The sequence below is a fragment of the Lepidochelys olivacea genome (genome assembly GCF_965140295.1).
Source record: "Lepidochelys olivacea isolate rLepOli2 genome assembly, chromosome: 23".
NCBI classification, from domain to species: domain Eukaryota; kingdom Metazoa; phylum Chordata; order Testudines; family Cheloniidae; genus Lepidochelys; species Lepidochelys olivacea.
In genome coordinates this window covers 258033-271456 of record NC_140433.1, presented here as the reverse complement: position 1 = coordinate 271456, position 13424 = coordinate 258033, and the positions used below count along the sequence as shown (strand labels likewise).

The following is a 13424-nucleotide window of genomic DNA, read 5'->3' as shown; positions in this document are numbered from 1 at the left end:
TACCCTAACCACTATTAGAGATTGCCTTCAAGACATGAGAGTATATCTCTTGTCCTATACTGTTAGTATTAACTGTTATAACTCTGGGAAGTCTTGTTAACCCCATAGGATGTCTCAGCTATCTTTGAACCTTGCTAAATTCTTGGCCAGCAGGACATCTTGCCAGGAGAAGTGAGTTCCACAGGCTAGTCACACCTTGTGGGAAAACATATTTCCCTCTTCTTATCAGTTTTGAATTTGCCATTTCCCAATGCAACTGAATCTCCCCTTCTTCTGGAGCCGTGAGATCCGGCGACTAGACGCCCCCACTCTCCCTGCTCTAGACCGGTAGTTTTCAACCCGTGGTCCTGGGACCCTGAGGGAGATTTCCAAAGAGTCTGCACCTGGCCCCCCGCGCTGGACGCGTGTTCGGAGCCGGCCGGCGCAGAAGAACGAACCCCGCTGCTCTCGACGGTTCCTTATTTTACACACCACCATGCGCACCCCCTCAGTCCCGCCGAAACAACCTCCACCCCACCCCCGGAGCCACCGCGCCCCGCCGCCGCCTTCCCGCCTTCCCGCCTTCGCCCCGCCTCGCCTCGCCTCATGAGCGGGCGGCAGCCCGGCCGCTACCGCGCGTGCTCGGCGCGCGCCCGCCGCTCGAGCCTCCCTGAGCCGGGCGGGCTGCGTCCCCAGCCGCCGCCGGTTCCCGGGCTCGCCGAGCAGGGGGCGGCCGGGCAGCGCCCGGCGGCAGGAGCGGGGCCGGGGTCAGACCGCGCGGGATGGAGCCGCCGCCGCCGCCGCCGCCCCGCGCCGGGGTCCCGCGCCGGCCCTAGCCGCCGCCGTCCCCCCCGCTGAGCCGGGAGGCGCCGCGTCAGGGACCGGCCAGACGCCGGGAAGGGGGCCCCGGAGACGGGCCGGCTCAGCCCTCGCTGGCGCCGCGCCTGGGCCGGGGGCGCATGGAAGAGCCCCCCTTTCCAGCCGGCTCCGCAGCTAGCCGCCCGCCGGACTGAGCCCCGGGCGCGTCCCGGGGACTCGGCCGAGGGCGCCGCCCCAGCCCTGCCTGCCCCGGGCGCAGTGGCCGGGGAGCCCGCGCTGCCGGGCGGCTCGAGGACCGGTCGGGGGAGTAGCGGCGTCGCTTGCAGGGGGCTGGGCGGATTTACACCGGGCTCCGGATTCCCCTGGGGGGGAACCTGGATGTGATTTGTTCTTCTTCCCACCGGCCGGCCGGCGAGAGACCAGCCCGCCGGGCGCCCCCACCCGCGGGGCCCCTGGACAGCTGCGACTCGTGCTTGGCCGGGGGCAGAGAGCCCTGCCCGCTCCGGATCGCTGCGGTGCCAGCGCCTCCACCTCTTCCACGGTAATTCTCTCTCCTTCCGTCTCCCAGAGCTGCCGGTGCTGTTCAGACCTCGCCTGGCGTGGCGGGGGAGCGCTGGTGTTGGAGGGCTTGGGCGGTGGGTGACAGCGCTGCCCGGCTCTGCGAGGTGTTATCGCCTCGGAAAGGTGCGGCCCTGGTCGTGCTGTGCTGGGGACTCGGTACCGCTCCGTCTGGTTCGGAGCCCTAGATCGGGAAAAGAGGGAATATGTACATGGTGCCTAATTTCAGAGTCAAAGCTAGGGGGAGGGAGGGTCGGGAGCCCTGGCATGCCGTTGCTTCCTTTTACAAAAATGTCTGGATTTCTTGGCCCTATGTTTATCGAGAGAGTTATATTTTTAAAAAAGTTGTAGAAAGCTCTGGTTGCTGGTGCTATGAAAGAAGTACTTTGGGTGGGTTTTAATATTTGTTGTTTCCTTGATGTCCTGATTTCCATGCTATTAAAAAAATGCATAGGACATAAGCTTGAGAAAACAGATGATGAAGAGAGAAATCTTCCCTTTGTATGTATGCTGTGTAGGAGATACGGTGTCTGCTATAAATAGAGATGCAGGTTCAGCTGATAAGGGGACAAACAGCATCTAATTTTTAAATTATGTTTGAATTAGCTTTTGACTGCCTCAGCATCTTAACATTTTCTCAGCATCAGCCACAAGATAAATAATATGGGATGAACAGATTCTAACAGTGTCATGATTTTTTCCCCTAGTTCTTGATAAATTGCATTGTCATTGTCAGATGTGCCTTGTGTTGCTTGTGCCAGTGTTTTAACTCTCTCTATCTCCCTCTGAAGAGAAATGGAATCCAATCATAACATTACAAACACCTGCTGATAAGTGAGAGTGCTTCTTATTCAGTGAGTCACTTTCCAGAGCAAGTCAGAGTTGATTTTACACTGAATAAGGCTCCTTGTAATTGGTAATTTGATCATATGTGACGGCTGAAATAAAACTCTCTTAGCAGAATTCTCTCAGGCATTTCATTTTCCCCTTTGCACAGTTCCTGGTATAAATTATTGGTGCCTCATAGTTGAAAATGTTTTTTTTTAATGGCATCCAGAAACCAAGACCTGCCAAAATCAAAGCCTGATAAGAATTGAGCTGTGTATGTGTGTGTTTTAATAGTTTAATTTTGGCATATAATTTAAGCAAAAAGTTTCTAACATTCCACTTCATACACATTTTCAAGGGTTACACCTGATGTGCTGCAGCTAGCTGAAGGGAAGGAACCCTGATAAGCCAGGCAGTGCTGTTGTCCATGTGAGGCTCATGTTTTGTGCAGTGACAGGATGAAGTGGAGCGATATAAATGGATATCATAGTTGATTTTTTTTTTTTTAATATCAGTTGTATTCACATTCAGTCAGAACATCCTTTCCGCTTCTTTGCTGTATGAAGCTGGTTAAATGATCTGCACAGTGTCCTGTAGTTGCAGGGTCTATTGTAAGAGATTATGGTATTGTCATTGAGACCTGCTAAGGTGATGCACATAATAAAAAAATGACTGCATAGATTGTAGGTTTGAACTGAGGTTGCTCAGATAGGAAGAAGACTCCCAAGACCATTCACTGGGGAGCATCATTTCCAAAAGACCCAGACGTAAATGTGAGGATGATGGGGTTCTTTATCTACTAGGAGTTTGAAACATCACAATAGCATAGTTACCTAAGAAAGTTTGTTTTAAGGATGCAAGATGCTTTTTCCTTAAGGTTGATTTGGTGAAGGTTTTCCTTCTATACATTGCAGCTGGGAGCACAGGTGTCTTAAGACTCCTATGAAGTATGTGTGCCATTTAATCCCTCATTAAATCTTGAAGATATCTTCCACCTTCTTAAATAAAATTTTATCAGGAGTTAAGATTGATTTCACCCCCCTTTCTGATCAGAATAAAGATGAAATGCTTCTACTAAAATGCCATGTTAAGCATTAAAATATTGCTTGTAGGTACAAGATAGCTTTCAGATAAAAGCAGTTGTGCTGCTCAGGGACCAGGCTAAAATGGAGCTTTAACTCAACTGATAGGAAATCATTATGAACTGGTGAGGCACAAATAGATTCTTTAGTAAAAAAAAGGTGAGTGGATGCCAAAATCACTTCTGTTCAGGAAAGCTACTACAAAATATGCTGGCTGCTTTTTACTTCTGAGAAGCCAGTTGAATCTAATTATGTTAGGAGAATGAGGAAGCATCATTGTAGACTTAAATGTGGTGGTTAGAGACTCATAAGGATATTAATGTTTGATTATCCCATAAATCCTAAAAGTCATAGTTTAAAGGCAACTGGCTACAGTTCTTCTCAGATTATGAAGTGATGCATTGATTTTTAATGTTTTGTGCGAATTTAGCATTGCTGGGAGGTGCTAGCTTTGGCAGCCCTGCTGTCTGAGAACCTCATCACAGAACTGCTTACAGTACAGACAGTGCAAGTCTTGCTACCCGCCCACCTGCGATGAAAGAGAATTCTCTAAGCCAATTCAGTCCTTGCTGAGATTACCACAAGGGGGCCCATTCTATGTCTCTGTCCAGTAGGAATTGGTCTGAGACTCATTTTTATGATGGAACTGGCTTGGATTTGAACTGATGACCCAGAGCTGAACAGGTCTGTAGTCCATTACCATCCCAGAGCCACGTAGTCATCTTATGCAGTGAGTGCATGGTTTAGGCTGTGCTGTGGTTTTATACCCGTAACATGAGAGAATCTAAGGTATAATTTATACATGCCCCAGGAGAGCACTGGCTACAGTCAAGTTTATAATCAGAATCCTTTGGTGTGTCAGAAATAAATGGGGGATTTAGGATGCTCGTGTGATGGGTTCCCCAGATTGTAACCTGGAACTGGGGTACCAGTGATCCCTCTGTCCCATCAACTTGGGTTCCCTTTCATACTGTGACAAGCTGCAAACCTCTCCAGGTACTGCATTTACACAGATATCCACAGGCAGGGACACACCCAGCTGAGTTACATGAATGCTACTCCCAGCCACTCATGAACCAACAACAGAGAGGCTCCAGCCAATTCCCCCCACCCCCCCTGCAGCTCAGGACCCCACACCTGTACCATCTTGCTCTGGTCAGAAGCCTGACCAGTGTAAATTTATTACCAGTCTGCCTCTCCATCAATGTGGAAAGGATATGCACCAGCTTTTGTTCCTGAGCTGAGGTTTTCCAAGCACTTCAAGCAAAATACACTGTTTTAAGTAAAACATAAAACAGGTTTATTAACTACAGAAAGATAGATTTTAAGTGGTAGGCATAAAGGATAGAGATGGTTACCAAAGAAAATAAAAATCAGTGCACAACCTAAGTCCTATAAACTAAATAGGATTTGAGTCAAGCAGTGTCTCACCCTGATAGACGGTCCAAGCAGGTTACAGATCTTCCATACACAGGCTGGGCTCATCTTGAGCCCAGGACCACCTTGCCTTGTCAGTCTTTGACAAATAAAAGGAAGTTCTTCTTCACTCAGTGCACAGTCAACCTGTGGAACTCCTTGCCTGAGGAGGTTGTGAAGGCTAGGACTGTAACAGGATTTAAAAGAGAACTGGATAAATTCATGGAGATTAAGTCCATTAACTGGCTATTAGCCAAGATGGGTAATGAATTCCCTAGCCTCTGTTTGTCAGAGGGTGGAGATGGATGGCAAGAGAGAGATCACTGGATCATTACCTGTTAGGTTCACTCCCTCTGGGGCACCTGGTATTGGCCACTGTCCGTAGTGTTTGTCCTCCAGATGTGTTTCCAGGTGTTCAGTTGTGGGGCGGGAAGTAAGGCCAAGTGATGATGTCACTTCCCCTCTTTTATAGTTTCTTCCAGCTTGCTGGAAAGATCCTTTGCTATGACATGAGTCAAGCAGTCTCCATTGTCTCCATGCTATCTCTGAGAAGTGTCCATTGTATACAGATGCTGGGATAGTTCTTCGGAGTGTAAATTCCCTTCAGTGGGCCATCAACATGTCTGGCTGCTCCACTGTTGTATCTGAAAGGCTCCATCATATTTCAGTAACACACACACACAGAGCAAAACTTCATAACTTCTCATACAATTATAGCACATACAATCTAACAGGGTATTAATGTTCAACAGATCAAGACTTTTAAAATAATAGCTCACAAGGCATACTTTGTACAGCGTATATCATAATTATATGAAAGTGTTGAATATGGGGGTTCCATGGTGCTGTTTTGAGGTACAGAGTGCCACAGCTTGTCATTGGGAACTAGTGTTTGTTCTAACTAGAAATGTGCTATCTTAGAAACAATTCACAGATGCCCTTTAAGAATGCATTTCTGCCAGCAGATTGGCTCCTAATAGGTGTGTTTCAAGTCTGCACATCAAAGCTCACAGATAAGTTCCTTCATCCTGTTTTTTTCAGAGTGAGGCATTTAACAAGGATTCATTGTTAAGGCCAGAAGGGACCCTAATGATCATATAGTCTGATTGCCTGCATAACTAAGGCACCATCACAGGGCCTAATAACATCAGCCACACTATCAGAGGCTCGTTCACCTGCACATCCACCAATGTGATATATGCCATCATGTGCCAGCAATGCCCCTCTGCCATGTACATTGGTCAAACTGGACAGTCTCTACGTAAAAGAATAAATGGACACAAATCAGATGTCAAGAATTGTAACATTCATAAACCAGTCGGAGAACACTTCAATCTCTCTGGTCACGCGATCACAGACATGAAGGTCGCTATCTTAAAACAAAAAAACTTCAAATCCAGACTCCAGCGAGAAACTGCTGAATTGGAATTCATTTGCAAATTGGATACTATTAATTTAGGCTTAAATAGAGACTTGGAGTGGCTAAGTCATTATGCAAGGTAGCCTGTTTCCTCTTGTTTTTTCCTCCCCCCCCCCCCCCCCCAGATGTTCTGGTTTAACTTGGATTTTAACTTGAAGAGTGGTCAGTTTGGATGAGCTATTACCAGCAGGAGAGTGAGTTTGTGTGTGTATGGGGGTGGGGGGATGTGAGAACCTGGATTTATGCAGGAAATAGCCCAGCTTGATTGTCATGCACATTGTGTAAAGAGTTGTCACTTTGGATGGGCTATCACCAGCAGGAGAGTGAATTTGTGTGGGGGGGTGGAGGGTGAGAAAACCTGGATTTGTGCTGGAAATCACTTTAGATAAGCTATTACCAGCAGGACAGTGGGGTGGGAATAGGTATTGTTTCATATTCTCTGTGTATATATAAAACCTGCTGCAGTCTCCACGATATGCATCTGAGGAAGTGAGCTGTAGCTCACGAAAGCTTATGCTCTAATAAATTGGTTAGTCTCTAAGGTGCCACAAGTCCTCCTTTTCTTTTTGCGAATACAGACTAACACGGCTGCTACTCTGAAATAAGGCTAGGGAATTTCACAAAAAAAAGGTCATGCATCAGGCTGGTAAATACTGGTTGAGTGTATTTTTTTACCATGTTGTAGCCATGTTGGTCCCACGATATGAGCGACATCAGGTGGGTGAGGTCATATCTTTTTATTTGAAGTTGGTCCACCTAGGCTCTGTATTTTTAGAGAGGTTTCAGAGTAGCAGCCGTGTTAGTCTGTATCCACAAAAAGAAAAGGAGGGCTTGTGGCACCTTAGAGACTAACAAATTTATTTGAGCATAAGCTTTTGTGAGCTACAGATGCATTCAGCCACTGAATGCATCCGATGAAGTGAGCTGTAGCTCACAAAAGCTTATGCTCAGATACATTTGTTAGTCTCTAAGGTGCCACAAGCCCTCCTTTTATTTTTTAGAGAGAGATATACAATCTTGATTTGAAGAGTCCAAATGACAGAGAATCCATCACATCTTTCAGCTCTTGCCAAGAATCTGCTCATTGCTCTAGCTAGGTGACTGAAACATGAGGGCTTTTAGAGAGACTTTATTCTGGAAGTTCAGAACTTGGCAGCTCAGACTGACTTGTCTAAAGCTTTAATTAGCAGGTTTATAATTTGGAGCTTAACTGTTGTGGCGGGTAGAACTGATCAATCCAGCTCAAACTGGTCTCAACAGCTCAAGTTCTTGCTCAGGTAGGACAGTTCTTACCATTTTAGGGGGCTCTATATGTGTGGGGAGTGGGGGAGGGAGGCAGCTAGTAAGCAAAACTTTACAGAGAACACAAAAAGAAAAGGAGTACTTGTGGCACTTGATGCACAGTATGCATCCGATGAAGTGAGCTGTAGCTCACGAAAGCTTATGCTCAAATAAATTGGTTAGTCTCTAAGGTGCCACGAGTACTCCTTTTCTTTTTGCGAATACAGACTAGCTGTTACTCTGAAAACTGAGAACACAAAGACCCTCTTTCACACCAGATAAAATAAGACAGCAAAGGCTCTGATGTAAACTCTCTCATTCATCCTTTAAAATAATTTGCTGGTAAAAGGTGCCAGAGTCCTCTCTGGAGACAGATGCTCTCTCCATCCACACAAAGGTACAGCATGAGACCAGAAGTGACTGTGCAAGGTTTCTCTGGGTCCAGTGTACCTAGAGAAATTATCTTTAGGCAAGTTTCAGAGTAACAGCCGTGTTAGTCTGTATTCGCAAAAAGAAAAGGAGTACTTGTGGCACCTTAGAGACTAACCAATTTATTTGAGCATAAGCTTTCGTGAACTACAGCTCACTTCATTGGATGCATACTGTGGAAAATACAGAAGATGTTTTTATACACACAAACCAAGAAAAAATGATGAAGTGAGCTGTAGCTCACAAAAGCTTATGCTCAAATAAATTGGTTAGTCTCTAAGACGCCACAAGTACTCCTTTTCTTTTTGCATCTTTAGGCAAGTGTAGCCTCCATGTCCCTTTCAGTCAGTCTGTTGTCTTTCTGCTGAGATCGCCAATAGAAATGGTTTTGGTGAAAAGTAATTTTGGGTTTTCATCAGAAATGAAAGCCTTGATGTTGTTTTTAATGAAAAAATCAAACTGAATTTGGTTGGTAAACATTTTCAGGTTTTGGTTTAAAACTTGGTTTTCAGTTTTTTCTAAATTGAAAGCAGTTGGGTTTTTTGTTTTACAGAAAATGGTATTCACATTTTGTTTTCCAGTTTATTTTTAATTGAAAAATGTTAATGGGAAATTTCAGCACCCCTCCCCGAGCCCAAATTTCCCGTGAAAAATAATTGGCCTTTTTCTTTTCTTTTTTTCTAGCTGGCTGTTCTGGTAGTGGGTGTTGAAGCGAGTTTTGCTGGAGGTTGTTAATGAAATGCTACCGTGATAATTACTTGGCACATCATTGTGATCAGGCTGATTAGATCAATTCTCTTTTTACAAAGCTTTTTACACAGGTCTACATTTGCAAAAGCGACTAGCAAAAAGAAAAGGAGTATTTGTGGCACCTTAGAGACTAGCAAATTTATTTGAGCATAAGCTTTCGTGAGCTACAGCTCACTTCACAAAAGCTTATCCTCAAATAAATTTGTTAGTCTCTAAGGTGCCACAAGTACTCCTTTTCTTTTTGTGGATAGACTAACATGGCTGCTACTCTGAAAAGTGACTAGGGATTCTGGGAGCTCAAGTTAGCACTTTAAAGAGGTCTGAGTTTCAGAACATTCTGGAAATTGGGCTTCCCTTTGAGTTTTTCAGGTTGGAAGACAGTATGGCCAGATGGCTAGAGCACTAGACTGGGACTCAGGAGACCTGCATTCTATTCCTAGCTTGTCCACTGGTCTGCTGGGTAATTCCATTCTCCTTTTGGTGCCTCAGTTTCCCCACCTGTAAAATGGGGATAATGATGCTTACCTTCTTTATAACGTTCTTTTGGATCTGCTGAGGGAAAGCACTGTATAAAATCCAGAGATTATAATTGGTTATTACCCCAACTCACTGGTCATGTTTGAACATTTAGGCCATGGCAACTGTGTGACACAGGGTCAGCTGGATCTCAGAGCTCAGGAAATGCAAAGACTCCAGGGGCTTAAGGCCAAATCCCAATTTATTAACCACCAAAGTGCACCATAGATCCAAATAGGGTCCCAGACTTTTTTCTGTGCCTGCAGGTCTTTTCATCACTACATGCAGACGATCCTTGGACTTATGACACAATTGGTTTCTGAAAGTTGCGTCAGAAGTCAAAATTGCGTCATAACTCGGAACTGCAGGCTACTCAATTGCGGGACCGAGCATCGTAAAGTCGAAACCAATTGTCGTAAGTTGAATTAGAGTGTCAGTTCAGAAACGTCATAAATCGAGGACTCCCTGTACTCCTTCTGGTGACCTACCAGGCCCACCTACTTGTAAAGGGATAGCACCCTATCCCAAAGTAGCCAGCTGTTGGATTGTGATGATATGAACATCTGTCGATAGGTCTCAGCATTGTCAGACCCCAACTAGATAGGTTGTCCGCCAGGCAAGAACTTTAATTCTTCCAGTTGCCTTGGCCCATTTGTATCTGGCCTCCTCAAAGGTTATTTGGGGTAGAGAGGCTATGAATTTACATCAGACACTTCTCATCCTATTCTTTTCAGAAAACGGAAAGGTCATTATCTGCACGCATGTTCCAGAAGGATTTGCACTAATCTAATGGGGGAATCATTTCTGTGGGTATAATAAGTGAAATTTTGCTGCATTGGGAGGTGTTGGACAAAGGAGAACTCTTGAGCATAATTTCAAAAGAGGAACTGCATTGATTTTTGTAACTAAGAGGAACTATACTCCTCTGATCCAATGCTTGGTTTTATGTCCTTTTCCAGAAGAGCAATTAGTCTGGGAAAATTGGCAGTGCTCAGCCCAGTTGTGACAGGAGTTCACTATGGAACAGAATTCCTTTGAAATATGTGCATATTCTCATCTAATCAGTCATGATCACATTTTGAGACACATTTCTAGGATCACTGAACCTCTGCTGAGCCCAATCATGTGTAGTCAGTACAATCTTGTGCAAGACCAAATAACTCCACCTTTTGCTAAAGCTTGTGGTTCCAGATATTTTTTTTAATCATAACTAAATTATTTATATCCTTGTTGCAGCTCTTTAGCACCCAGCAGTTTCCTAAAGGGATTGTTAAGCGCAAAGAGGGAGAGAAAAAAAATTAAGAAATCCCAGCCCAGTCTTTGCAGCTCATTTATTGCCTGAAATGATTTCAAGTGAACCCTTTCCTGGAGAATAACATGTGCTCCTAACCAGAGCCCCACCCGTGCCCTCACTTCCACGTTCCTGGTTATCTTCAGTCTTGACAATCAAATACTTTCTTTTCCTCGGAAAGAATGCACAGTCTGCTGGGCTGGGGGAGGAGGTATACAACCCCTTTTAAGGAACAGTCTGGAGCTTACAGCTAAAACAGCCTGTGCGAAGTCAAGGAGCACCCTCCCTCATCTTTGGGTCTGAGCTGTATAAACAGGAAAAGAAAGCTGATCAGGAGCAAGAGAGATGGGACTGGGAGCCATGCTGGATGGGCCCTAGAAACTGTTTTTCTGACCACATGTTTGGCTGCTCTGTCTCATGCCTTTTAGGTAAGGGCCTTATGAACCGGGTTTTGGCCTCCCCCAGCTCTAATATTGTACATCTACTTAAAAATAGCTAAACTCGTGCAATCTTGGGTCATTTTTTCTGGGATGGTTTTGGGGAGGGTTTTTTTCTGAAGGGAGATTTTGAAAACTGTAGGGCCCTGTTCGTACTGCAGTCCTTCCCCAGACATAATTTCCACTCTAGTTTTGTCTGAGTGAGGACTGCAGTAGTAATGTGTGTGGTCAAAGAGACCCCCTTGGGACTGTCACCTGACGTGCTGAAACTACCTCTGAGCCCGTTTTCCTTGCCAGCTTGGGATTCCAGAACCCTTATCTTTTTGAGCCAGACACACAAGTCCTTCTCAACACAGACCCAGAGTCTGAGTGTCCCCCCCCCCAGCTGCAGACTTTAACCAAAACTGCTCAGCAGGTTTCCTATCTCCAACACCCAGACACCCAGCTCCCAACAGGATCCAAACCCCAAATAAATCCATTTTACCCTGTATAAAGCTTATACAGGGTAAACTCATAAATTGTCCACTGTCTATAACACTGCTAGAGAGAAATGCACAGCTGTTTTCTCCCCCAGGCATTAATCACTTACTCTGGGTTTATCAATAAACAAAAGTGATTTTATTAAGTATAAAAAGTAGGATTTAAGTGATTCCAAATAATAACAGAACAAATTAAGTTACCAAGCAAAATAAAACAGAACACGCAAGTCTAAGCCTAATACATTTAAGAAAGGTTTTGGAGTGGTAGCTGTGTTAGTCTGTATCAGCAGAAAGAATGAGAAGTACTTGTGGCACCTTAGAGACTAACAAATTTATTTGGGCATAACCTTATAAAGCCCACTTCATCAGATGGATGCAGTGGAAAATACAGTAGGAAGATAGATAGATATACAGAAAACGTGAAAAAATGGGGGTTGCCATACCAACTTTTAATGAGACCAATCGATTAAGGTATGCTATTATCAGCAGGAGAAAGAAAACTTTTGTAGTGATAATCAGGATGGTCCATTTCAAACAGTTGACAAGAAGGTGTGAGTAACAGTAGGGGTGAAATTAGCATGGGGAAATAGTATTAGTTAGTGTAATGACTCCCAGTCTTTATTCAAGCCTAATTTAATGGTGTCCAGTTTGCAGATTAATTCCAGTTCTGCTGTTTCTCATTGGAGTCTGTTTTCAAAGTTTTTTTGTTGAATAATTGCGACTTTTAGGTCTGTAATTGAGTGTCCAGGGATGTTGAAGTGTTCTCCAGCTGGTTTTTGAATATTATAATTCTTGATGTCTGATTTGTGTCCATTTATTCTTTTGCATAGAGACTGTCCGGTTTGGCCAATATACATGGCAGAGAGGCATTGCTGGCACATGATGGCATATATCACATTGGTAGATGTGCAGGTGAACGAGCCTCTTACAGTGTGGCTGATGTGATTAGGTCCTATGATGGTGTCCCTTGAATAGATATGTGGACAGAGTTGGCAACGGGCTTTGTTGCAAGGATAGGTTCCTGGGTTAGTGTGTTTTGTTGTGTGGTTGCTGAAACTGAATACAAGTAAATCTCAGCCTCAGAGATATTCCAATAAGCTTCTTTCACAGACTAGACTCCTTCCTAGTCTGGGCCTAATCCTTTCCCCTGGTACAGTTCTTGTTCCAGTTCAGGTGGTAACTAGGGGATTTTTTATGACTGGCCCCCTTTCATAGCTTTGGCCCAAGGCGGAAATCCTTTGTCTCTCTGGTTCCCACCCCTCCTTCTAAATGAAAAAGCACCAGGTTTAAGATGGATTCCAGAATCAGGTGACATGGTCACATGTCACTGTAAGACCTCATTCTTCATTACCCACAGGCTGGCCCCCATGTCCACAAGAAGGCTTGCAGGTAAATAAACCATATTCGGCCAATTGTCCTAGTCAATGGGTGCCATCAAGATTCTAAACCACCATTAATGGCCCACACTTTGCATAATTACAATAGGACCTCAGAGTTAACTTCATATTTCTAGTTTTAAATACAAGAATGATACATACATACACATAGGATGAACACACTCAGCAGATTATAAACTTTGTCAGGATACCTTCCAAGAGACCTTTCGCATAAAGCGTATTCCAGTTACATTCTATTCACATTCCAAGCATATTTTCATAAAGCATATGGAGTGCAACATCACAGTAAGAAGAAAAGGAGTACTTGTGGCACCTTAGAGACTAAACAATTTATTTGAGCATGAGCTTTCGTGAGCTACAGCTCACTTCATCGGATGCATACCGGACATTTCCACGGTATGCATCCGATGAAGTGAGCTGTAGCTCACGAAAGCTCATGCTCAAATAAATTGGTTAGTCTCTAAGGTGCCACAAGTACTCCTTTTCTTTTTGCGAATACAGACTAACACGGCTGTTACTCTGAAACCAACATCACAGGGTGGCACAATAGTGAGAGGCAGGCAGTTGCTTACAGAGTGTTTCTAATACTTACAAGGTGTTATATACTGACAGTATTTATAGGGCCAGCAATAATATAGACACACACAGCTTCCTTCTCCTTGCCAATTCACATTAAAAAAGGACGTTAATAACCATTAACTGTATTAGAGCTCTTGTTAAGTTTGTTGAATTGAAAAAGCTT

General features: G+C 44.5%; 1 protein-coding gene across 8 annotated transcripts in view; it reads left to right on the top strand.

Moving 5' to 3' along the window:
- The first annotated feature begins 629 nt into the window (after window positions 1-629).
- Window positions 630-13424, top strand: part of LOC311511910 (leucine-rich repeat and fibronectin type III domain-containing protein 1-like protein) — a 258493-nt gene continuing 245698 nt past the window's right edge. For 7 of the 8 annotated variants that reach the window (XM_084612842.1, XM_084612846.1, XM_084612841.1 and 4 more), the window contains exon 1: window positions 630-1339. The gene's annotated coding sequence lies outside the window, so the exon portion shown is untranslated. The remainder of the gene's footprint in view (window positions 1340-13424) is intronic. The other variant, XM_084612848.1, reaches the window with a different exon arrangement.